At 37.6% G+C, this 24630-nt stretch overlaps 1 long non-coding RNA gene across 2 annotated transcripts in view; it reads left to right on the forward strand.

Moving 5' to 3' along the window:
* Positions 1–5943: 5943 nt before the first annotated feature.
* LOC144313297 (uncharacterized) overlaps positions 5944–24630 on the forward strand; it is a 62407-nt gene continuing 43720 nt past the window's right edge. Inside the window, exons 1-2 of one of the 2 annotated variants that reach the window (XR_013378978.1) lie at positions 5944–6096; positions 9752–10163. This is a non-coding gene — a long non-coding RNA (uncharacterized LOC144313297). The remainder of the gene's footprint in view (positions 6097–9751; positions 10164–24630) is intronic. The other variant, XR_013378977.1, reaches the window with a different exon arrangement.

Below are 24630 nucleotides of genomic sequence, written 5' to 3' on the forward strand. Positions count from 1 at the left end.
ATTTCATCCAAGTTTTATTATGAGATTGCAGCAGTTCAGTCACAACTTCAGGTTCTACCTCTAATTCTAGTTCTCCTGCTGTTTCCACCCCATCTGCAGTTATTTCCTCCACTGAAGTCTTGAGCCCCTCAAAGTCATCCCTGGGGTTTAGAGTCAACTTCTTCCAAATTCCTATTTCTGTTGATATTTTGAATGCTTCTCACGAATCACAAATGTTCTTAATAGCATTTAGCGTGGTCAGTCCTTTCCAGAAGGCTTTCAATGGACTTTTCCCACATCCATCAGAGAAATCAGTATCTATGGCATCTATAGCTGTATGAAATGTGTTTCTTAAATATTAAGCCTTGAAAGTTGAAAATGACCACTTGATCCATGGGCTGCAGAATGGATGTTGTATTAGAGGTAGAAAAACAGCATTAATCTCACTGTACTTCTCTGTCAAAGCCCTTGGGTGCCCAGGTGCGTTGTTAGTGAGCAGTCATATTTTGAAACGAATCTTTTTTTTTTTTCTGAGCAGTCAGTTCAACAGTGGACTTAAAACATTCAAGAAATCATGTCATAAATAGATGTACGGTCACCTAGGCTTTGCAGTTCCATTTATAGAGCACAGATAGAAGGGATTTAGCATAATTCTGAAGGGCCCTAGGAATTTCATAACAGTAAATGAGTATTGGCTTTGGCTTAAAGTCACCAGCTGCATTAGCCCCTAACTTAGAGAGTCAGCCTGTCCTTTGATGCTTTAAAGCCAGACATTGACTTCTCTCTAGCTATGAAAGTCCTAACGTCCACTATGAGGCTGTTTAATCTACATTGAAAATCTGCAGTTCAGTGTGGCTGCCTTCATTAATTCTCTTTGCTACAACTTCTGGATACCTTGCTGCAGCTTCTGCATCAGCACTTGCTGCTTCACCTTGCACTTTTATGTCATAGAGATGGCTTCTTTCCTTAAACTTCATGAAATAACCTCTGCTAGCTCAGACTTTTCTTCTGCAGCTCAACTAATTAATTATTAGGACTTTTTTTTTTTTCAGAACAGTTTTCAAGTCACAGAAAAGTTGAGGAAAAAGTAGAGATTTCCCACATACCTCTCCTGCCCTAAACACACACACACACAGAGAGAGAGACAGACAGAGAGAGAGAGAGAGAGCGTCTCCTACATCAGATTTCCCAGCGGGCAGGGGAGGAGGGCATTTGTCACAACTGATGAATCGACACTGATACATCATAATTACTCAAAGCCCATTATGATCCACTCTTGGTGTGATACATTCTGTGGGTTTGGAAGAATGTGTGGTAAAATCTATTTGTCAATATGGTATCATACAAAGTATTTTCATGACATTGCTCTTGTATTGAAAATACTCTTGTGAATCACCTCATCAGCCTTCCCCCCACTTCTAAATTCTGGCAACCACTCCTCCTTTTACTCTTTTCATATTTTTGCCTTTTCCAGAATGTTAAATAGTTGAAAGCCTACAGTATGGAGCCTTTTCAGCCTGGTTTCTTTCACTTAGTAACATGCATTTAAGTTTCCTCCATGGCTTTTCATGGATTGATAGCTCATTTATTTTTAGTGCTGAATAACATTCCACTGTCTGGGTATAGTACGGTTTGTCCATTCACCTATTGAGGGACTTTTTTTTTTTTTTTTTTGCTTCCATGTTTTGGCAGTTAGGAATTGCCATGTACAGTTTTTTTGTGTGGATGTGTTTTGGACTCCTTTGGGTATATATCAAAGAGTACCCTTCTTTAAATTTTTAAGTCTTTGCATGAGACCCAAATTATCAGCTCCAGTGCTTTGCTCATTTCATGTTTATTTCTTATACATGATTCTCTGTAGGAATCATCTCAAACCATCAAAGAAGTTCTAACAGTGAGTCTGATATAAGACCATCTGATTCTGTATCCATCACCCTGCCAAGGTTCCTTGGCTCCTACATAAATTTAATTTCTTCTCTCCTAGTGAAAAGCTCTCAACGTGACAGTGATAGTGTAGGGTGATGGACCTGTGTGTCTTTCTACCAAATATCCCCTAACATCCTTTCCTTGGGGGTAGCTACTATAATTATATTTATATAACTAATAGTGGCAACAAGAGTAATTTTACTGAAAATAATTAAAAGCTGCTATAGAGTCACTAGGTTTTTTACTCATATCCATAGAAATAGAAATAGACAAATAAGTTTTAGAAACTTTATGTCAGGGACACCTGGGTGGGTCAGTGGTTGAGCGTCCACCTCTGGCTCAGGGCATGATCCTGGGGTCTGGGATCGAGTCCTGCATCAGGCTCCTGTGGGAATCTTGCTTCTCCCTCTGCCTACGTCTCTGCCTCTCTCTGTCTCTCTCATGAATAAATAAATAATATCTTAAAAAATTAAAAAAGAAACTATGTCAACAGTTATCCTATGATGAGCATAACAGCTTCTAGCACAAAGCTTGGTATACAATAAACCCTGAAGTAGTGATAACTATGATTCTTGCAAATTATGCTGTTTCTGATAATGATGATAATTAAGAAAGTCAATAGTGAGGCTCCAGAAAAGTGAACAATCTTTGAACCTCAATTATTAAAATTTACCCAGAATATTATATCTCTAAGTCAGAAAAGACTGTTTTTTTAAGATTATTTATTCATTTATTTACGAACAACACTTAGAGACAGAGACTTAGGCAGAGGAAGAAGCAGGCTCCTTGCAGGGAACCCAATGCGGGACTCAATCCTGGACCCTGGGATCACGACCTGAACTGATGGCAGTTGCTTAACTGATGAGCCACCCAGGCGTCCCAACATACAGAATTTTTAATAGCTGTTCTTATAAAGTGTATATTTGGTTAACAGCTAGCTAAATTAATTTCAGCTGGTTTATTACATCTCTGAACAGCTGAGGTGAGTTTTTATTTTTTTTATTTTTTTTTGAGGTGAGTTTTTAAAATGTGTATAGAAATCTAAATATTTGGGAACACAGTATATTAGATAGGCGTATTTAAATTTTAGCAGCAAAGCATCTGTTAAAAATTGCTGTCTTTGATGGATCTTATCTAATAAAACTAGAAAATTGCCACAGTGGTTTCTGAAATTTTACCACCATTAGTATATTCATTTATTTCTACATTGGTATCTCCTTGGATAGCAGACAATAGACAATAAGGCTCCCTTTCCAGGTAACTATGTGTGATAGCTATTCCATAGTAGCAATAACTTGTTTTCTTTCTGTATTTTCGTAAAAGAACTCCTGGATCTTTTTTTTTTAAGATTTTATTTATTCATGAGAGACAGAGAGGCAGAGACATAGGCAGAGGGAGAAGCAGGCTCCCTGCAGGAACCTAATGTGGGACTTGATCCCTGGACCTGAGATCATGCCCTGAGCCGAAGGCAGATGCTCAACCACTGAGCCACTCAGGTGTCCCCCTTTGTTTTTTTTTAATTGTCTGAAAAAGGAATCAAAAGCATTACTTTCTCAGGGATTGAAATGGCAACTACATACTTTGAAACCACTGAAATCTAGGTATATTTATGAGTTATTTATATATTATGTATTTATAAACAGAGATGGCCTATAAAAATGTAGTTTTAAAAATTCTTAGTATTTTTCCCCTAACTTGTCATAATTATCATTGGAGTGAAAAATCTTTGGATTTCAATCCATTTACATAGTTTCCTAACTCTATGACCTTAGTTAGATTAATAACTTCCCTGAACTTTCCTTTCTTCCTTGGGCTATTGTGAAAGTTGGATCTATATAAATTGTTTAGTACAGGGTCTATGACATAGGTATCTATTAAATATTAGCTATAATTCATACTATTATTATAACTTCTCAGTCCTGACTTTCTCTTCCTCTTTTCTAATGGCTTTGTGGAAATTAACTATTCCTTACCTATTTCCTGAAAAGTGGGTCAAATTATTCTGCCCTATAAATATTATGCAATGCATATAATACTTTGGGAAATATTAAGCTCTACAAAATTGGTGGTGAACGTAATATTAATTATAATAATCTTGGTTTTTCAAATTTTAATCTTTTTGAAGTAGCTACTTTTCATATTTTAGTATAAAATAATCTGTAGGAACAATGAAGTCTTCCAAATAATGTCATAGTGGCAGAGAAATAACATGAGTATCGAATAAATTAGGTAGACCTTGGCAATTCTATACTCAATATAGCTGAATAATGCTGTTTCTTTGAAAAATTATTTGGTAAAAATGTAACTTCTTAAATTGATAATTCTGCTTTATTAATTTTTCAGTATGGAAAGCACAACTCTGGTTTTTATTTCTTTCAGATCAGATAGGATCCATTTTTTCCTCAAATGTATCCTTTAATGTACTTAGAGAAGTATAACAAGGTGATTTCAGTTGAGCTTTACGATTCTAAACTATATGAATACTCCGGAGAGCCATCCTAGGAGTCACATTTTGTTTTTCAGGCTCCAAATGTGACTTTGAAGCAGATAGCTGTGGTTGGTTTGAAGCAATTAGTCGTGACCATTTTGATTGGGTATGGAACTCTAGAAGTAACCTTTCGGCTGAATTTGAGCAACAGGCTCCACCTAGGGATCATACTCCCAACACAACTGAAGGTAATAAGCAAGGAGAGGCTTTTGTTCACCCTTGGTCAGGCCTGTTAAGAGAAAGATAAGCATTTAAAGCTCTATGTTACTGCAACAAATAGTGTGACAAATAGCTAAATAGTGTCAATTACGTTTATGTTGTTAGTGTGAAATGACTCCTTTAAGGGTGGTGGGGAGGGAGTATAGATATGCTTTTGGCTGAATTCACTTAAATTAACTTTTTGCATGATTTTCAACCTGGAGGTAGATACTAGTTTAGTTTTCATAAGAGCAAATTTGACTCATCATATTTATTGATTTTTGATTGTATAGTCTTAATTTTAGTCAGACACAGAGCTTAGTACAAGGTTAAGAGGCAGGTGCCTCAACTCAGTTGGCTAACTTACAATTTGTATTTGTATCTCAATAGGGCATTTTACGTTCATTCTGAAGAAAGCAGAAGCTTGTCACAAGTTGCCAAACTCCAGAGCCCAACGTTTAGCCAGGCAGGACCTGGATGCATACTTTCCTTCTGGTAAATACTAAAAACTGTGGTCAGCTACCCCAGCAACCCGGTGGTTGCAGGTGTACTTCTGCACTTGTTAGACTTTATGATTTGCCATTGGTTTGCCTTTAAAAATAGGTACTGTTATATTTATACAATTAGCATTTTACTTAGAAGCACATTATCAGTATTTGTTGTGTTCTTTCTTTAGATGAAAGAGACTCTTTCCCTCCAACAGTGGATTATAATTTAATTAACTCTGCCTCCTCTGTTCTAGGTGGAACTCCTTGAGAAAGGCTCCCAGGGTCCTGGAGCCAGAGTATGCACCTCAGCAGATAAGCTCTCGCATATGAGCAGCAATGATTACTGCAAGAAATAAAGGCGTCCATTGTAGCTAATTATTAATCAACGGTTGACTGAGTGGAAGAGCCTATAAGTTAAATATTTAGTCTATGCAATAAATCATTTCCATTCCTTGTGTTTGTTCTTTTTCAGGTTTTATGACCATGGTCTGTCAGTGGGAGCAGCTGAGCTACAGCTACATGTGGAAGATTCCAATGACTCTACAGTACTCTGGAGAGTATTGTGTAACCAGGGCAACCAGTGGTCACAGGCCACTATTCAGCTTGGACGCCTTACTCAGCCCTTCCATTTGTCACTAGATAAAGTCAGTCTTGGCATTTATGACGGAGTCTCAGCTATTGATGACATCAGATTTGAAAATTGTACCCTTTCTCTTCCTGCAGAGAGCTGTGAAGAGCCGGACTTTTTCTGGTGTCGACGCAGCAAGGCTTGCATAGAAAAACTTCTGTTATGTGATTTGGTAGATGATTGTGGTGATCATACTGATGAGGTTGACCGTGGTAAGTGCTTTGTTGTTGTTGTTGTTGTTATTATTATTATTATTATTATTATTATTTTGGTCCATCGTATTTTTACAGTGGAGATCTTGATTTGTTCACTGTTTTCTAGCCAATCAAGGCAAAGACAGGAAGCATTGTTCCAGAGTTGACGACCGTGATGAGTGGTTGATTAATCAGGTAACCGATATTTGTTATGTGGACTTATTAACTAGATACTATAGATAAAGTGCTAACCACAATGACTGAGTTTCAGATCTCATGGAATTTACAGTCTAATTGAGAAGTAGATATTATTCAAATATTGTTTTAAAAATACAAACTAGGGATCCCTGGGTGGCGCAGCGGTTTGGCGCCTGCCTTTGGCCCAGGGCGCAATCCTGGAGACCCGGGATCGAATCCCACATCGGGCTCCCGGTGCATGGAGCCTGCTTCTCCCTCTGCCTGTGTCTCTGCCTCTCTCTCTCTCTCTGTGAGACTATCATAAATAAATAAAAAAATTAAAAAAAAATACAAACTGGAAGCTTTGATGGGAGATATGGAGAGGAGTGTGGTGACTTTATAATAATGGTATTAAACTTTCTAAAGGAGATGACTTAGCTGAGATCTGAAAATAAAAAAGTCAAAGCATATATATGCAAAAGCCCTGATATGTGACCGTGTAGCAGATGGAGGCCAGCCAGTGCGGTAGGAGCGAGGAGGTGAAGGAGAGATAGGGTGCAGTATAAGGACAGAAATGTGAAGGAGGCCAGATTTGCAGATATTTATAGTCTATATTAGGAAAGTTTTTCTTCATTTGAGGGTTTTTAAGAAGGAAAGTGGTATAATAAAATTGGCATATTAAAACATGTCAGTGTAGATACAGAGTGATAAGTGGATTGGAGGAGAGTGGATTTGGGAGACCCATCATGAGGCCATTGCGATAATCCACTGAGGAGGGGTGGGCAGCCTGTATCACAGCGGCAGTGATGGAGATGGAGGGACTGATGTTTGGGGAAATACTTAGGAGGGACATTTGATGATGTTTTGGCTATAGGGAGCAGGGAGTGCTGTGTCAAAGGTAAGTCTTGAGTTTCTGGTTTAAATTACCAGAAAGTTTATGGTATCTGATGATTGTATACATTTTATAATTTAATAAACCTAGCACCAGGTAGTGCCCATTGCACTTGCTCCTGAAAATGAATCAGAAGCTTATAGCTGTTTTTTACTTCAATTACAAAATCAATCAGAAAAAGAATTTGCATCTTTCTTTGTCCAGAAATAGCAACAATTCTTAAAATTCAAGCTATATGCCTATTACATTGAGAGGCTAATTATAAACCAAAGTGAAGCCATAAAATGCTTGGTGCATCATAGGAAACACTGCATTAAGAAATTTCCATATAAATTATTGTACAGCATGCTGCATATATGTGATCTTTGATACAGTCAGGTGGATTGAAGTCAGAATTACCATGCATCTCATTACACAACTAATTCTTTGAGTGGATATGAATAAAGTTGATAATTTAGACAATGGCTAACATAAGAAGTGTAACTTGTCCCCAAGGTAATTTATTTTTGCCGCTTTAGAAAGCTTTTTCATCTTTCTGAAGCTCTCCGAAGCCCACTCCTCAAAAAAAAAAAAAAAAAGAAAGAAAATTATCCTTAAAACTACTATTAACTTAGAATGGAGTTATGTCAGTACAACTATAATAATCAAAATACTACTTGTGACTAAATATTAGTGAAAGAGAACAGTAGTGGTATCAGAGTGTCAGTTTCTCTCGCAGCTTTCCATATAAATGTGTTCCTGGATTCCATAGAAAGCATTAGGCATCCAGAAATCTATGTTTTATTTCCTAAATCTTCCTACGTTTAGAGATAGGGTTTTTTTATTTGAAGGTGGAGCTACGTGCATTCCCTTTCAAAATAGAGATTGAACATACAGTCAATATGAAGACAGGCAATATCAAAATCTGTTGGCTTTAGTGCCAGTTTTATGTCAAAAAACTTAGCAGCTTGACATTCTCCTTCTGCTCCACAGCCAAAGATTGACACCCGGAGAGTATGCTGTGGGTCCCCAGTTCACGTCACAGCTGGGCTTGATTAGTCACAAGTGAGGAAATATCAAACAAAAGCTCATCTCCCATTTGACATTTACTCACTGGGCTCCCATCATTAGTTCTAAGCTCCTGTTCTGTGGTTTTCAAAGACAGATGATTTGTTCTAGCCCGGCTGCATTTATCCACATTTGCTTATATTTATTGTTTCAGAATATTTATTCCCCTTTGGCACCAAGTGCATTTACTAAGATGAATAGTGAAAGGACAGCTGACATTTATATGTTTAAAAAATATTAACTTCGGTGAATGAAGCTAAAATGTAAAACTATGCATTAATTCTAACTCCTGTTCCTTCTACCCAAATAATGCTAAACGTTTTTATTCTAAAAACAAATCCTTGTTGTCAACAAAATGTTCACATCCTGAAAATGACTACATTACTATATTCTGGAAATTGTGGTAGATAAGCTAGGTGACGAGGGGCTAGTCAATCCTTTATAAGTGCTTTGAATTTTTCTAGTGCCTGGAAGGAGTTTTAAGCTTAAAAGCTCCAGCTCAAAGGAGCTGCAATCCAGTGAGAAGAAAAGACTGCCTCTCAGGAGATGCTGCCAAGAGCCCGCAGCACAACAGGAGGCATAAATAGAGAAGGAGAGAGGAGTGAGGTGTTTAAGGCAAGTGGGGAAGGTGGTGTATGCTAAGAAAAGGCTGGCCAGGGACAAACAGGAAGTTAATTTAACTTGGGAAAGGTAAAGCTTGAAAGAAGAGCTTAGATTTCAGTTTGGATTAAATGAGCATGTATGTACAGGAAGAAAATGATAAATTGCCATGGAAGGCAGAAGAATGGTCTTTCTGGCACTGATGGAGGGAAATGTGGAATTGGGGCAAGATGAAACCAAAGGGAGGAGTTTTTCAGCCTGAGGTCTGGAAAATGCTGGCATCAGGATCATGTTGAGTACTTGTTAAAAATATGGATTGCTCGGTCCCCCATATCTAACCAGGTAGTGCTGGTATGGAGCTTCGCCATGGAGCAAGCAATTATGCTGTACACATCAGGTGATTCTGAAAGATTGGACTCTATTAAAGTATGACTCTTCAGTTCTGCATGTTAGAATCGCCAAGGGAGATAATGAATTATCTTGATGTTTAACCGCACTATTTGTGGCAGTTCAGTCAACATCTCTGGGGGGGCTGGGGTGGCTCAGTTGGTTCAGCATCCAACTCTTGATTTCAGCTCAGGTCATAATCTCAGGGTTGTGAGACTGAGCCCCTGTAGGGCTCTGTGCTCAGTGGAGAGCCTGCTTGAGATTATCTCTCCCTCTGTCCCTTGACCCCCCTTTTCTCTCTCTAAAATAAATAAATCTTTAAAAAAATAAATCAACATCCCTCAAGATAAGTTCTGGAACTTCATGTTTTTTGTTTTGTTTTGATTTTTAACATTCACTGGTGATTGGGACATTTGGCTAAGGTTGAAATCGACTGAGCCAGAAGTTTATAGTATTGAGTCAGCCATGGTGCCCTCATCATTTGCATAAAGTTATAGTGCTGGAAATGGTGAAGGATGGGTATAAAAGGCATTTGGAAAATAATGGCTGAAGTAATGCCCCCCCAGTCTATAAAATATTATTACTTGATATAAATCTAGGATTTATTCACTTTTTAAAAATTTTTAGTGTCACATTTAAAAAACATTAAAATCATTAACCTTGGCAGGAGCCAAATATCAACAAGTATTCTTAATCATGTTTTTTGTCCTTAATTATTTTTTTGTTGTTATTTCATGCCAATTTCAGTACCTGAGTTCCAATGTAACTTTGAAAATGGAATCTGTAACTGGGAACAAGATACAGAAGACGACGTTGATTGGACCAGGAAGCACGGTCCAACTTCAACACTTAATACAGGGCCAATGAAGGCTCATACCTTGGGCACAGCTAAAGGACACTATCTCTACATAGAATCTTCGGAGCCACAGGTTTCCCAAAACAGAGCTACTTTACTCAGCCCTGTCCTCAATGCCACCGATGCAGGGGGCTGCACCTTCCGCTTATATTACCACATGTGTGGAAAGCATATTTATAGGCTGGCCATCTACCAGAGAGTTTGGAGTAACACAAGAGACAGCTGCTGTGGCAGATATTTGGGAATCAAGGCAACAGATGGATAAGGAAACGCCTCAATCTTTCCAGCAGGAAGCCTTTTCAGGTATAGATAATGGCTTTCGTAATGTGTATTTAAGATGCATTCAGAATGTCTAAGGAATATGAAAGATCACTATATCCTTGAATTAAAAGCCAGTGGAATTTGGTCAGAGTTATTTGGAAGTACATTTATCATGCAATTAAGGTTGTGCCAAAGCATGTTAAGTTGCTTTCCTCTTTGACTACCCCCAATAATCTGTGATTAAAATTTCTAAAGGTGGACACATGGCATTGGCAGCAGCTACAGGTCCCTCTGACTTTAAGTCATTTTTCTCTTGAAATAAAAAATCTGGAGGGAAAAAGAGTTTTGCACAATATATGGTACTCTGCCAAATGTTCAGGTTCTAAAATCTGTGATTTTTAAATATTCCATCAGACTTTTCCACCTTTTATAGGTAAGCAGCAGAAATTCGAGAAGGGTGCATGCTGTGTTGGAGAATCACACAGCTACTCTGGGGCAGAGCCAGAGGTCTAGCTAGGTCTCCTCACTCCTGCTGAAATATTCTTTACTGTGATTCTCACCTACCTTCTCCTAAAAGGAAAACTTGGGGGCAGCCCGGATAGCTCAGCGGTTTAGCGCTGCCTTCAGCCCAGGGGCTGATCTGGAGTCCCGAGATCGAGTCCCACCTCAGGCTCCCCGTGAGGAGCCTACTTCTCCCTCTGCCTGTGTCTCTGCCTCTCTCTCTCTCTCTCCTCTCTGTGTTTCTCATGAATAAATGAATAAAATCTTAAAAAAATAAATAAAAGAAAAACTTGGAATGGTGGGTTTAAATGCTTACGTGGCTTTTAAGATTTTATGAAGGCAATTTCTATTATCTCTTGGATTCCCTTAGCAATTTCCTGAAGTGGGTAAGTCAGGATCTTTTTTTATCAGTTTTACAAATATGAATAAAACATTTGGAGAGGTTGTTATTTATATCTGGCCAAATAGATGGTGCACAGCAGGATGGGGGCTTGGAATGGAATCTGCAGTTTCCAATTAATTCACATTCATTCCCTTTCTAATATATCATACAGCCTGTCATGTGTAGGAGGGTCGAATATTCTTTTTCTCTTTGCTCCAATAGATCTATATGTAATATACAGGGAGGAACTCCTTACCACTCCTGGCTAAACTTTTTTTTTTACATGTACTGAATTTCTCTGTTCCCTTATTTAAAGCGCTGTTTCAACCTAAATATCTTGAGAGCCATGATAGAGGGGCGTCTGGGTGGCTGCATCAGTTAAGCATCTGCCTTGGGCTCGGGCCATGATCTCAGGTCCTGGGATCCAGCCCTGCATTGGGCTCCCGCTCACTAAGAAGCCTGCTTCTGCCTCTGCCTGCCACTCCTCTTGCTTATGCTCTCTTTCTCTGTGTCAGATAAATAAATAAAAGCTTTTTAAAAAGCCATCATAGATATACGTTGTATATGACTCACTAAAGAATACATTGAAATGGGTGATTTGTCCAGATAGACACAGGCGGAAATTATGAGAACTAGTCTGCTATATGTAGAGTGTTATTTTGCTGTTCAGCCATGTGGCAGGTGCATGTAATCACAAGAAATGAAATGGAAGGAAGGTTCTTCGACTTTTATTTAATAATGGATCACCCACTTCAAATTTAATCAGATGAATTGTAAGTTGGGTCAAACTAGTATCCTTCTGATATTTACTCAAGAGTTGGTTGCCAGGAGAAAATCACCTTGGCAAGGGAGCTGTTTCACATTCAGATGAACAGAGAACTAACCAAGGAATCCTTTAGTTATGAATCAAAAATATAGAAATTGGTGTGTGGAACCAATTTTGGGTTATACATGCAGTACTCTGTTTTTATCCAATGGTTCTTCTAGGCTTTATTTTTTTCCAATGACATTCAGGCTTGAGAAGGTAAAATCAGATTGTGCTTGTGGTGTAGTTAAGATAATAAAAATTGGGTCCAATTTCAGCGACCAGAGATATTCCTTCATTGAATAATAAGTATACAGAGTTGTGGTGAGAGCAGAAATAACCAAGATTTTACTTAGCTGTGATATTGTAGGTGAAATTAGCTAGTGTCAGTCCAGCAGGTAATGTGCTCATTAAATGTTTGTTTAAAAGAAAAATCCAAGGATTTTTCAGGAGCTATGTATGTATATATAGTTGACACACAAGGTTACATTAGCTTCAGGTGTACAACATAGTGATTCAACAAGACTATATATATATATATATATATATATATATATATATATGTTTTTTATAAATATAAATATATATATATATATATTTTTTTTAAGACCATATATTATACTATGTTCACCACAAGTGTAGCTACGGCCTGTCCTGACACACTGCTCTTACACCATCTTTAACTGTATTCTTCACGCTAGGCATTCATTCTTATGGCCTACTCATTCAATAACTAGAAGTCTATATCTCACACTTCCCTTCACCATTTTGCCCAACACCCCACACTCCTCTCCTGTGACAACCACCAGTTAGTGGTCCGGATTTATGCATCTCATTTTGTTTTTTGTTTGTTTACTCATTTTTAAAAACTTCCACTTAAGTATTTGTCTGAGGTATTTCACTTCACACAATACCCTCTAGGTTAATCCATGTTTTCTCAAATGGCACACCTCCTCCTTTTTATGGCTATATAATATTCCGAGTGTGTGTGTATGTATATACATAATACTTTCTAATCCATTTGTCTATTGATGGGCATTTAGTTTGCTTCCAAATCTTGACTATCACAAATAATGCTGTGGTAAACATATGGGTGCATACATCTTTTCAAATTAGTGTTTTTGTGTTTTGGGGGTAAATAATAGTGCATTATTGGATCATAAGATATTTCTACTTTTAAGCTTTTGAGCAACCTCCATACTCTTTCCACAGTGGTTGCTCCTCTTGCATTCCCACCAACAGTGCAAGAGGGTTCCTTTTTCTATATGTCCTGCTAAAACTTTTTGTATCTTGTATTTTTGGTTTTAGCCATTCTGACAGGTTTATAGTGATATCTCATTGTGGTTCTAATTTGCGTTTCCCTGATAATTAGTGATGTTGAACATATTTTCATGTGTCTGTTGGCCATCTATATGTATTTGGAGAAATGTATGTATGTCATTTGCCCATTTTTTAATTGGATTGTTTGGCTTTTTTGGTATTAAGTTGTATAAATTCCTTATATATTTTGGATATTAATACTTTATTACATATATCATTTGTAAATATCTTCTCCCATTCAGTAGGTTGTCATTTTGTTTTGTTGATAATTATATTTGCTGTGTAAAAGCTTTTTATTTTGACGTAGTCCCAATAGTTTATTTTTGATGTTGTTTCTTTGCCTCAGCAGACATATCTAGAAAAATAGTGCTATGGCTGATGCCAGGGAAATTACTGCCTGTGCTCTCTTCTAGGGTTTTTATGGTTTCAGGTCTTATGTTGAGTTCTTTAATCCATTTTGAGTTTGTGTGTGGTGTTAAAAAGTGGTCTAATTTCCTTCTTTTTCATGTAGCTATCCAATTTTCACAGCACCATTTATCGAAGGACTATCTTTTCTCCATTGCATATTCTTGCCTCTTTATTCATAGATTAATTGACCATTTAATCCTATGTTTGTTTCTGAACTCTCTCTTTTGTTCTTTTGATTTATGTGTTGATTTTTTGTACCAGTACCATAGTTTTTTTATTAGTACAGTTTTGCAATATATCTTGAAATCTGGAACCATGACACTTTTAGCTTTTGTTATTCGCTCTCAAGATTGTGTTGGCTATTCAGTCTTTTGTGGTTTCCTACAAATTTCAGTATTATTTGTTGTAGTTCTTTGAAAAATACTTGGGATTTTTCTAGTTCCGTAGACATGTTAAATTGTTTATTGGAGCTTTATTTTGATTCTTGAGGTAGGCTGATAACCCTATATATTTCTCTCTTAGAACTGCTTTTGCTGCCTTCCCAAAATTTTGGACCATTGTGTTGTCATTTATATTTGTGTCTATGCATTTTGTTATTTCTCCTTTAATTACCCTGTTGACTGTTTGGTAGTATGTTGTTGAGTCTCCATATATTTGTGACATTTTCACTTATTTCTTGTGATTTATTTCTAGTTTTATAGCATATGATCAAGATATTTATAATTGCCATATCCTCTTATGGATTAATCCCTTTATTATTTTGTAATGACCATCTTTGTCTCTTGCTACTCTCTTTGTTTTAAAGTCTGTCCTGTCTGATATAAGTATTGCCATCCTGGACTGTTTTGTTGTTTGTTGTTGTTGTTGTTGTTGTTGTTTTGCTTTTCCTTGTATGGTGAATTTTTTTTAATCCTTCATTTTCAATCTTTATGAGTCTTTAGGTCTGAAGTGAGACTCCTGTTGGCATCATTAGATGGATATTGTTTTTCTTTTCTTTAATATTTTACTTATTCATGAGAGATAAACAGATAGAGGCAGAGACATAGATGGAGAAGCAGGCTTGCTGTGGGGAGCCTGATCCAGGACTCAAACCCAAAACCCAGAGATCATGACCTGAGCCAAAGGCAGATGCTCAGCCACTGAGCCACCAACATGACCCCAATGGATATTGTTTTTCTTATCCATTCTGCCACCCTTTTATCTTTTGATTAGAGCTGTTAGACCATTTACATTTTTTTCATTTTTTTAACCCTTTATTTTTTAATAATAAATTTATTTTTTATTGGTGTTCAATTTACCAACATACAGAATAACACACAGTGCTCATCCCGTCAAGTACCCCCCTCAGTGCCCATCACCCATTCACCCCCAACCCCCGACCCTCCTCCCCTTCCATCACCCCCAGTTCGTTTCCCAGAGTTAGGAGTCTTTATGTTCTGTCTCCCTTTCTGATATTTCCCACACATTTCTTCTCCCTTCCTTTATATTCCCTTTCACTATTATTTATATTCCCCAAATGAATGAGAACATACAATGTTTGTCCTTCTCCGATTGACTTACTTCACTTAGCATAATACCCTCCAGTTCCATCCACGTTGAAGCAAATGGTGGGTATTTGTCGTTTCTAATGGCTGAGTAATATTCCATTCTATACATAAACCACATCTTCTTTATCCATTCATCTTTCAATGGACACCGAGGCTCCTTCCACAGTTTGGCTATTGTGGACATTGCTGCTAGAAACATCGGGGTGCAGGTGTCCTGGCCTTTCATTGCATCTGTACCCTTGGGGTAAATCCCCAGCAGTGCAATTGCTGGGTCGTAGGGCAGGTCTATTTTTAACTCTTTGAGGAACCTCCACACAGTTTCCCAGAGTGGCTGCACCAGTTCACATTCCCACCAACAGTATAAGAGGGTTCCCTTTTCTCCACATCCTCTCCAACATTTGTGGTTTCCTGCCTTGTTAATTTTCCTCATCGTCACTGGTGTGAGGTGGTATCTCATTGTGGTTTTGATTTGTATTTCCCTAATGGCAAGTGATGCCGAGCATTTTCTCATGTGCATGTTGGCCATGTCTTTGGTAGCATGGCAGGATACAAAATCAATGCCCAGAAATCAATGGCATTTCTATACACTAACAATGAGACTGAAGAAAGAGAAATTAAGGACTCAATCCCATTTACAATTGCACCCAAAAGCATAAGATACCTAGGAATAAACCTAACCAAAGAGATAAAGGTCTATACCCTAAAAACTATAGAACACTTCTGAAAGAAATTGAGGAAGACACAAAGAGATGGAAAAATATTCCATGCTCATGGATTGGTAGAAATAATATTATGAAAATGTCAATGTTACCCAGGGCAATTTACACATTTAATGCAATCCCTAACAAAATACCATGGACTTTCTTCAGAGAGTTAGAACAAATTATTTTAAGATGTGTGTGGAATCAGAAAAGACCCTGAATAGCCAGGGGAATTTAAAAAAAGAAAACCATAGCTGGGGGCATCACAGTGTCAGATTTCAGGTTGTACTACAAAGCTGTGGTCATCAAGACAGTGTGGTACTGGCACAAAAACAGACACATAGATCAGTGGAACAGAATAGAGAACCCAGAAGTGGACACTCAACTTTATGGTCAACTAATATTCGATAAAGGAGGAAAGACTATCCACTGGAAGGAAGGCAGTCTCTTCAATAAATGGTGCTAGGAAAATTGGACATCCACATGCAGAAGAATGAAACTAGACCACTCTCTTGCACCAGACACAAAGATAAACTCAAAATGGATGAAAGATCTAAATGTGAGACAAGATTCCATCAAAACCCTAGAGGAGAACACAGGCAACACCCTTTTTGAACTCAGCCACAGAAACTTCTTGCAAGATACATCCACGAAGGCAAAAGAAACGAAAGCAAAAATGAACTATTGGGATTTCATCAAGATAAGAAGCTTTTGCACAGCAAAGGATACAGTCAACAAAACTAAAAGACAACCTACAGAATGGGAGAAGATATTTGCAAATGACATATCAGATAAGGGCTAGTTTCCAAGATCTATAAAGAACTTATTCAACTCAACAGCAAAGAAACAAACAATCCAATCATGAAATGGGCAAAAGAGGGATCCCTGGGTGGCGCAGCGGTTTGGCGCCTGCCTTTGGCCCAGGGCGCGATCCTGGAGACCCGGGATCGAATCCCACATCAGGCTCCCGGTGCATGGAGCCTGCTTCTCCCTCTGCCTGTGTCTCTGCCTCTCTCTCTCTCTCTCTCTCTGTGACTATCATAAATAAATAAAAATTAAAAAAATAAATAAATAAAAAAGAAATGGGCAAAAGACATGAACAGAAATCTCACAGAGGAAGACATAGACATGGCCAAGATCACTTTTTAATAATAAAATAATTTTATGTCATGGTTATAACTGCATTCAGAAGTTAATTAAAAATTCATTTTCATGGTATAATTTTTAAATATGCTTTTCCTTTCACTATATTAAAATGAAAAAAAATGTAGTTTTATTCTATTTCCTGCACAGATGTGTTAGACAAATCTAGAGGAGACATCAAAGAGCTTTCTGGCCTGAAAGATTGCAGAGATGGCCTTGGCTAGGCACATAATTTGTTAGGTTAGGCATGTGTTTTTGGAGCATCTACTCCGTGAGAAGAGAAAACTTAATCACACATGGAACCAGCATACGCAGAATTGATGTGTAATGCCTCGGGGAAAATGTTACTTGCTGAAAGAGAGGTCCATTGGGAGACTCAGGTAACTTACAAGTCTTCAGGTCTATCTTGGGTGTGTATGTCTTTAATAATACTTGAAGGGGGGAACCCTGGGTAGCGCAGCAGTTTGGCACCTGCCTTTGGCCCAGGTCGCGATCCTGGAGACCCGGGATCGAGTCCCATGTCGGGCTCCTGGTGCATGGAGCCTGCTTCTCCCTCTGCCTGTGTCTCTGCCTCTCTCTCTCTCTCTCTCTCTCTCTCTGTGACTATCATAAATAAATTTAAAAAAAGAAAAAAAGAGGACCTTTCCATTTAAAAAAAAATATTTGAAGGGAGTCTTTACTTTTGGATGTTACTGGATAATACAAATGAACTAAGATAATACTATGGATAAAGACCACATACTGACTCTTTTTAAGAATTTAACTATTTTTATTTCTAAAAAAATCTTTCCTTTTACCACAAAAGACGAAATTCATTTTTATTGTAGGAAAATGTTTAAATATAGGTAGAAAAGGTAAACCACATCAATGCTGCTTACACCCTCATGATAAAAACATTGTGTGTGTCTTTACAATCTACCACGTTGCTTTCAATTAATACAATAAATAAAAGCAACACTGTTTTCAATTAATTTGCTTTAATTTTATATATAATTTTTAAACACCTATTCACCAATATTTTGTTTGGGCCAATAGTATTCCATCAAATGGATGTACCACCATTCACTAATTCAGTTCCTCACTATTGATTTAGGAGTTGCTTTCGATTGTACACAAATTAAAAAGTCTTTACTGAACAGTATACAGGTTTGCACACATTGCAAATTATATCCTAAGAGTAAAAGAAAATACAGAGTAGAATTTTTAATTGATATTCATTTTTAAACCATTTGATTTATGATTTTATTGTTTTAAATTTTTATTTATTTATGATAGGCACACAGTGAGAGAGAGAGAGGCAGAGGCACAGGCAGAGGGAGAAGCAGGCTCCATGCACCGGGAGCCCGACGTGGGACTCGATCCCGGGTCTCCAGGATCGCGCCCTGGACCAAAGGCAGGCGCTAAACCGCTGCGCCACCCAGGGATCCCTGATTTATGATTTTAAATTACTCTTCAATAATGTACCTTTTTTTCACAAGCAATACATGACTGTGTCTGTTTTTCTGTATGCTTGCCAAACACTGTCTAATTATTTTTTTCATTGTTTCAGTCTGAAAATATGGTTAAAGTAGGAGGTAACTGTATATTTTCTCCAATTCTTTAATGCTAAGCAGGTTGATCAAGTTTGTGTGCATGTGTGCCTTGTGTAGTTATATTTCTGTGTGTATCTATATTTCCTATTTGTGCTTTTTGCTTGGTTTTCAGTGTGTAATGCTTATTATTCTTCTTACTGACTTAATCTTTTAAAGCATCGAGGTATTTTTTTATTTGTTGTGAAAGTTGCAAAGATTTTCCCCAAGTTTTATTGACCTTTTATTAGTTTTTCATGTTTTCACCCTTCCTAGTTTTTAGGTTGTGCATAGTTATGTCTGCCAGGGTGTCCTTTATAGTTTATCTTTTTGTTATTTTTTCCAGAATGATATTTTTCATTAGGTTTATTGACACATGAATGACATATAACATGTAAATTTAAGGTGTACAATGTGATTATATTGTGAAATGATTACTACAGGAAAGTTGATTAACACATTCATCATGTCACAGCTACCTTTTTTTTTAGAGAATGTGGTGAGGACATTTAAGATCTACTCTCTTAGGAGCTTTCATATATACAATACATTACTGTTAACTGTAGTCACCATCCTGTGTATTTTACCCCTAGTAGTTATTTATCTTGTAACCATTTCCTCCATCTCTCCAAGCCCTTCTCCCAGGTGACACCTTTTTATTGTCTATTTTTATGAGTTTGATTTTATAAATTCCACATGTAAGTGAGATCATACAGCATTTATCTTTCTCTGTCTAACATATTTCTCTTAGCATAATGACTTCAAGATACATCCATGTGGTTCCAAATGGCAGGATTTCTTTTTTTTTTTAAGATTTTATTTATTTATTTGATAGACCACAAATGGGGGCGGGGAGGGCAGAGAGAAAGGGAGAAGCAAGCTTCCCACTGAGCAAGGAGCCTGATGTGGGGCTTGATCCCAGTACCCTGGGATTGTGAACTGAGCCAAAAGCAGATAGATGCTTAACCAAATGAGCCACCCAGGTGCCCCAAGATTTTTTCTTTTTTAGTATTCCTGTGTGCCCACACCTGTATTTGAATATATGTCGGTATTATGCACCATACTTTCTTAGTCCATTCATCTGTCAGTGGAGACTTAGGGTTCTTTATATGTCTTGGCTATTGTGAACCATGCTGCAGTGAACATAGGGATGCAGGCATCTCTTAAAGATACTAATTTCAGGGATACCTGGGTGGCGCAGTGGTTTGGCGCCTGTCTTTGGCCCAGGGCGCAATCCTGGAGACCGGGGATCGAATCCCACGTCGGGCTCCCGGTGCGTGGAGCCTGCTTCTCCCTCTGCCTGTGTCTCTGCCTCTCTCTCTCTCTGTGACTATCATAAATAAATAAAAAAATTTTTAAAAAAGATACTAATTTCATTTCCTTTAGGTATATATACCCAGAAGTGGGATTGGTAGATCATATAGAGTATTTAATTTTTTGAGAATCTGTATTAAATTTTTTGAGAATCCTTCATACTGTTTTCATACCTACTGCACCAATTTGCATTCCCACTGACAGCGCAGAAGTATTTCCTTTTCTCCACTTCCTTTCCAGCATATGTTGTCTTCTTGATGATAGTCATTCTCACAAGTGTGAGGTGATATCTTTTTGTGTTTTTGATTTGTATTTCTTGGTAATTACTGATGTTAAGCACAACTTCATGTACCTCTTGGACATGTGGATATCTTCTTTGGAAAAATATCAGCTCAGGTCCTTCGCCCCTTTTTTAATTGAATTATTTGGGGTTTTTTTGTTTTTGTTTTTTTAAGTATCGAGTTGTAGAAGTTCCTTAAATATTTTGGAAATTAATGCCTTATCAGACATATGGTCTACAAGTATTTTCTCCTATTCTTTGTGTCACCATTATTATTCTGTTATTAAGTACTTTGTTAATAATTTCTTTTGCTGTAAAGATAACTTTTTTAGTTTGATGTAGAGCCACTTGTTTATTTTTGCTTTGTTGCTTGTGCTTTTGGTGTTCTATGCAAAAACTCATTACCAAGACCAACATCAAGGAGTTTTTAACCCTATATTTTCTTCCAGAAGTTTTAATTATATTACATATGGGCTTTATTTTTGTCATGTTGCATTTTATGAAATGCTTTTATTATGCTTTTGCTATGAGGATTGTGTGATTTTTATCCAACGATATATTAATGTATCATGTTTATTGACTTGTGTTTGTTGAGCCTTCTTTGCATCCTAGGGATAAATCCCATCTTCGTGGCATATAATCCTTTTAATGTGCTAACTTCATTAACTAGTATTTTGTTGTGAATTTTTGCATTTATGTTCATCGGGCTATTGGACCTTTAGTATCTATATGCCTTTTGTATCTGGATAGTGGAGGTCTTATAAAGTGAATTTGGGAGTATTCCCTCTTCTTCAATTTTTTGGAAGGATTTCAGAAGGATTGGCTTTGATTCTTTAAATTCACCAGTGTTTGGTAGAATCCATGAGTAAAACCATCTTGTCCTGGACTTTTCTGTGTTGGGAGGTTTTTGATTACTGATTCAATGGCTTTTCTCATATTTATTCTGCTCAGATATTGTTTTTTTCTTGCTTCAGTCTTATTAGGTTGTATGTTTCTAGAAATGTACAATTTCTTCTAGATTATCCAATTCATTGGTATATAATTGCTTATCATAGTCTCTTCTGATATACATATATATATATATATATATATATATATATATATATATATTTAAAAGATTTTATTTATTCATTCATGAGAGCCAGAGAGAGAGGGAGAGGCAGAGACACAGGCAGAGGGAGAAGCAGGTTCCATGCAGGGAACCTGATGTGGGACTCGATCCCTGGTCTCCAGGATCAGGCCCTGGGCCAAAGCAGGTGCTAAACTGCTAAGCCACCCAGGCTGCCCTCTTCTGATATTTTGGAATGATGTTTCAATTGTAATATCCCTCTTTTATTGATAATTTTATTCATTTGAGTCTTTTCTCTTTTTCTTGGTTAGCCTAGTGAAAGGCTTGTCAATTTTGTGTAGTTTTTTTAAAAAAAACTAATTCTTTTAAAAATTTTTTTTTAGTTTTGTTAGTCTTTTGTTTTATTCTTCTGTGTTTCATTTTTTCTATTCTAATCCTAATTATTTTTTCTTCTGTTACCATTGACCTTAGTTCAAGCTCCTTGAGTTGTAAAGTTTGATTGTTTATGTGAGATATTTCTTTGTTTAATGTAGGTGTTTATGATTGTAAACTTTCCTCTTAGAACAGCTTTTAATGCATTCCATAAATTTTGGCATGTTATATTTCCATTTTCATTTATATCAAGATTTTTTAATTTCTCCTTTGATCCATAGTTTGTTCAGTAGTGTGTTTTGATTTCTATGTTTGTGAATTTCCCAACTTTCCTCTTCTTATTGGTATCTATATAGTGGTCAGAAAAGACATGTGATATAATTTTAATTTTCTTGAATTTGTTAAGACTTTTTTGTGTCTAAACATATGATCTGTCCTGGAACGTGTTCTGTCTGCACTTGAGAAGAATGTGTATTCTGCTGCTGTTGGGTGGAATGTTCTATATATGTCTGCTACGTCTATTTGATCTATAGTGTTTTTCACATATCACTATCTAGTGTTGAATAACAATATATGATCATATAGTCATATGTTATATGCAATCATGTGTATATACAGTCAGATAACACTGTAGTGCTCTTTCCTTATTGATTTTCTGTCTGAGTAATCCATCAATTATTGGGTATGGAATATTAAAACCCTTCTTATTGTATTGTTGTTTATTTCCCCATGCAGCTCTGTTATTATTTGCTTTATATATTTGGATGTTCTGATGTTGGATGCATACATATTTGCAATTATTATGGCTTGTTTGTGAACTAATCCTTTTATCATTATACAGTGACATTCTTTGTCTCTTGTGACTATTTGAAACTTACTCTATTTCTGATAGAAGTATAGCCATTCCTCCTCTCTTTTGGTTGCCATTTGTATGGAATGTTTTCTATCCCTTCACTTTCAATCTATGTGTGTCTTTAAAACTATAGTGAATCTCTTGTAGACAGCATATTGTTGGATCTAGTTTCCTGTTTTTTTTTTTTTAACCATCCCAGCTTCTCTAGGTTTTTGGATTGGAGAATTTCATCCACCTATGTTAAAGTAATTATTGATAGGTAGGGCCTTACTATGGCCATTTTGTTAATTGTATTCTTTTCTTTTTTAACTTTTGTTAATTGTTTTTTTTCTGATTGTTTTGTAATTCCTATATTCTCTTCTTTGTCCCTTCCTGTCTTATTTTTCTGATTTGATGACCCTTTGTGGTGGTGTGCTTTGATTCTTCTATCTCAATACTTTGCTCATCTACTACAGGGTTTTTCTTTGTTAGTGCCGTGAGGCTTATGTACCCTATCTTATAGTTTCAGCATTCTCTTTTAAACCAATAATAGTTCACTGTGGGGCTTGGATGGGTCAGATGGAAGTAACTGAGGGCAGGAGGGGCTTACTGTTAGGGTCTCTAATTTGGTGAGGCTTCTGTCTCTTCTCTGAGATAGGAGTACTCCTGGCTGAGCTCTTTGGTTAGGTGAGCCTGCTGACTCAGCTTGGCATTCAGATTGGGCTGCTTGCTGGCTGGCTCCCTGGTTGAGTGGCTATGTATTGGCTTCATGGTCAGGTGGAGCCATTAGCTGGATCAGCATTCACCTCTGGTGGGCTGGAGTCACAGGCAGAGTGGTGCTACTAGTTTTTACTTTGCTTATGAATGGGGCTGTAGGCTGGGTCTGCAATTGGCCCTGGTAGGGTGAGAGCGCAGGCTGTGCCCCCAATCCAGATGTGCCTCTGGCATGACTCGGCATTCAGGTAAAGTCTCTTTGGGATTAGGGGGGACCTCAGGCTGTGCTCAGCAATCAGGCAAGGCTGTGGGCTGGGTTCTAGTGCTGGACAGGGCCATTGGCTATGCTCTGTGTCCTGTATGTTGAGCTCCAAGGATGTCCATGGTCACTATTGAGGTGTCCTGAATAAGAAGGGCTGTAGTCTCTGCTCAACAATTGAACAGAGCTACTGGGTTGGCTCTTTGTCTAGGTGAGGTCATAGCCTGGGCTGTGTGACCTCTCATAGATCATTGATTAGGCTCCTAGGTGAGGCAGTGTACCACACTGGGTGGGTTTGCTGACTTCCTTCCCTGTGTGAGCAGGCTGTAAGATGGCTCTGTCTATAGAGACCTTTGTTTTTTTGTTTGTTTGTTTTTGTTTTTTAAAGATTTTATTTATTTATTCATTAAAGACACACAGAGAGAGGCAGAGACACAGGCAGAGGGAGAAGCAGGCTCCATGCAGGGAGCCTGATGCGGAACTTGATCCCAGGACTCCAGGATCATGCCCTGGGCCGAAGGCAGGCGCTAAACCACTGAGCCACCCAGGCATTCCTTATAGAGACCTTTAGGTGGACACACAGAACCAAACCCAGCCAGTTGGGTTGGGGTGTCATCACTTTTTTTTTCTTCGCTTCTCATTTTTTTTGTATATTTTTTATTTATTAGAGTTTGATTTGCCAACATATAGTATAACACCAAGTGCTCTTCCCATCAAATGCCATCCTCAGTGCCCATCACCTAGTCACCGCATTTCCTCACCCACCTCCCCTTCCACTACCCCTTGTTTCCCAGAATTAGGAATCTCTCATGTTATGTCTCCCTCTCTGATATTTCCAACGCATTTTCTCTCCTTTCTGCTTTAATCCTTTTCACTATTTTTTATATTCCCCATATGAATGAAACCATATAATGTTTGTCCTTCTCCGATTGACTTACATCACTCAGCATAATACCCTCCAGTTCTATCCACATTGAAACAAATGGAGGGTATTTGTCATTTAAATGGCTGAGTAATATTCCATTGTGTATATAGATCACATCTTCTTTATCCATTAATCTTTTAATGGGCACTGAAGCTCTTTCTACAGTTTGGCTACTGTGGACATTGCTGCTATAAACATTGGGGTGCAGGTGTCTCGGTCTTTCACTGCATCTGTATCTTTGGGGTAAAACCCCAAGCAGTGCAATTGCTGAATCATAAGGCAGCTCTATTTTGAACTCTTTGAGGAACCTCCACACAGTTTTCCCGGGTGGTTGCACCAGTTCACATTCCCACCAACAGTGTAAGAGTA

This window comes from Canis aureus, chromosome 5, assembly GCF_053574225.1.
Source record: "Canis aureus isolate CA01 chromosome 5, VMU_Caureus_v.1.0, whole genome shotgun sequence".
Taxonomy (NCBI): Eukaryota; Metazoa; Chordata; class Mammalia; order Carnivora; family Canidae; genus Canis; species Canis aureus.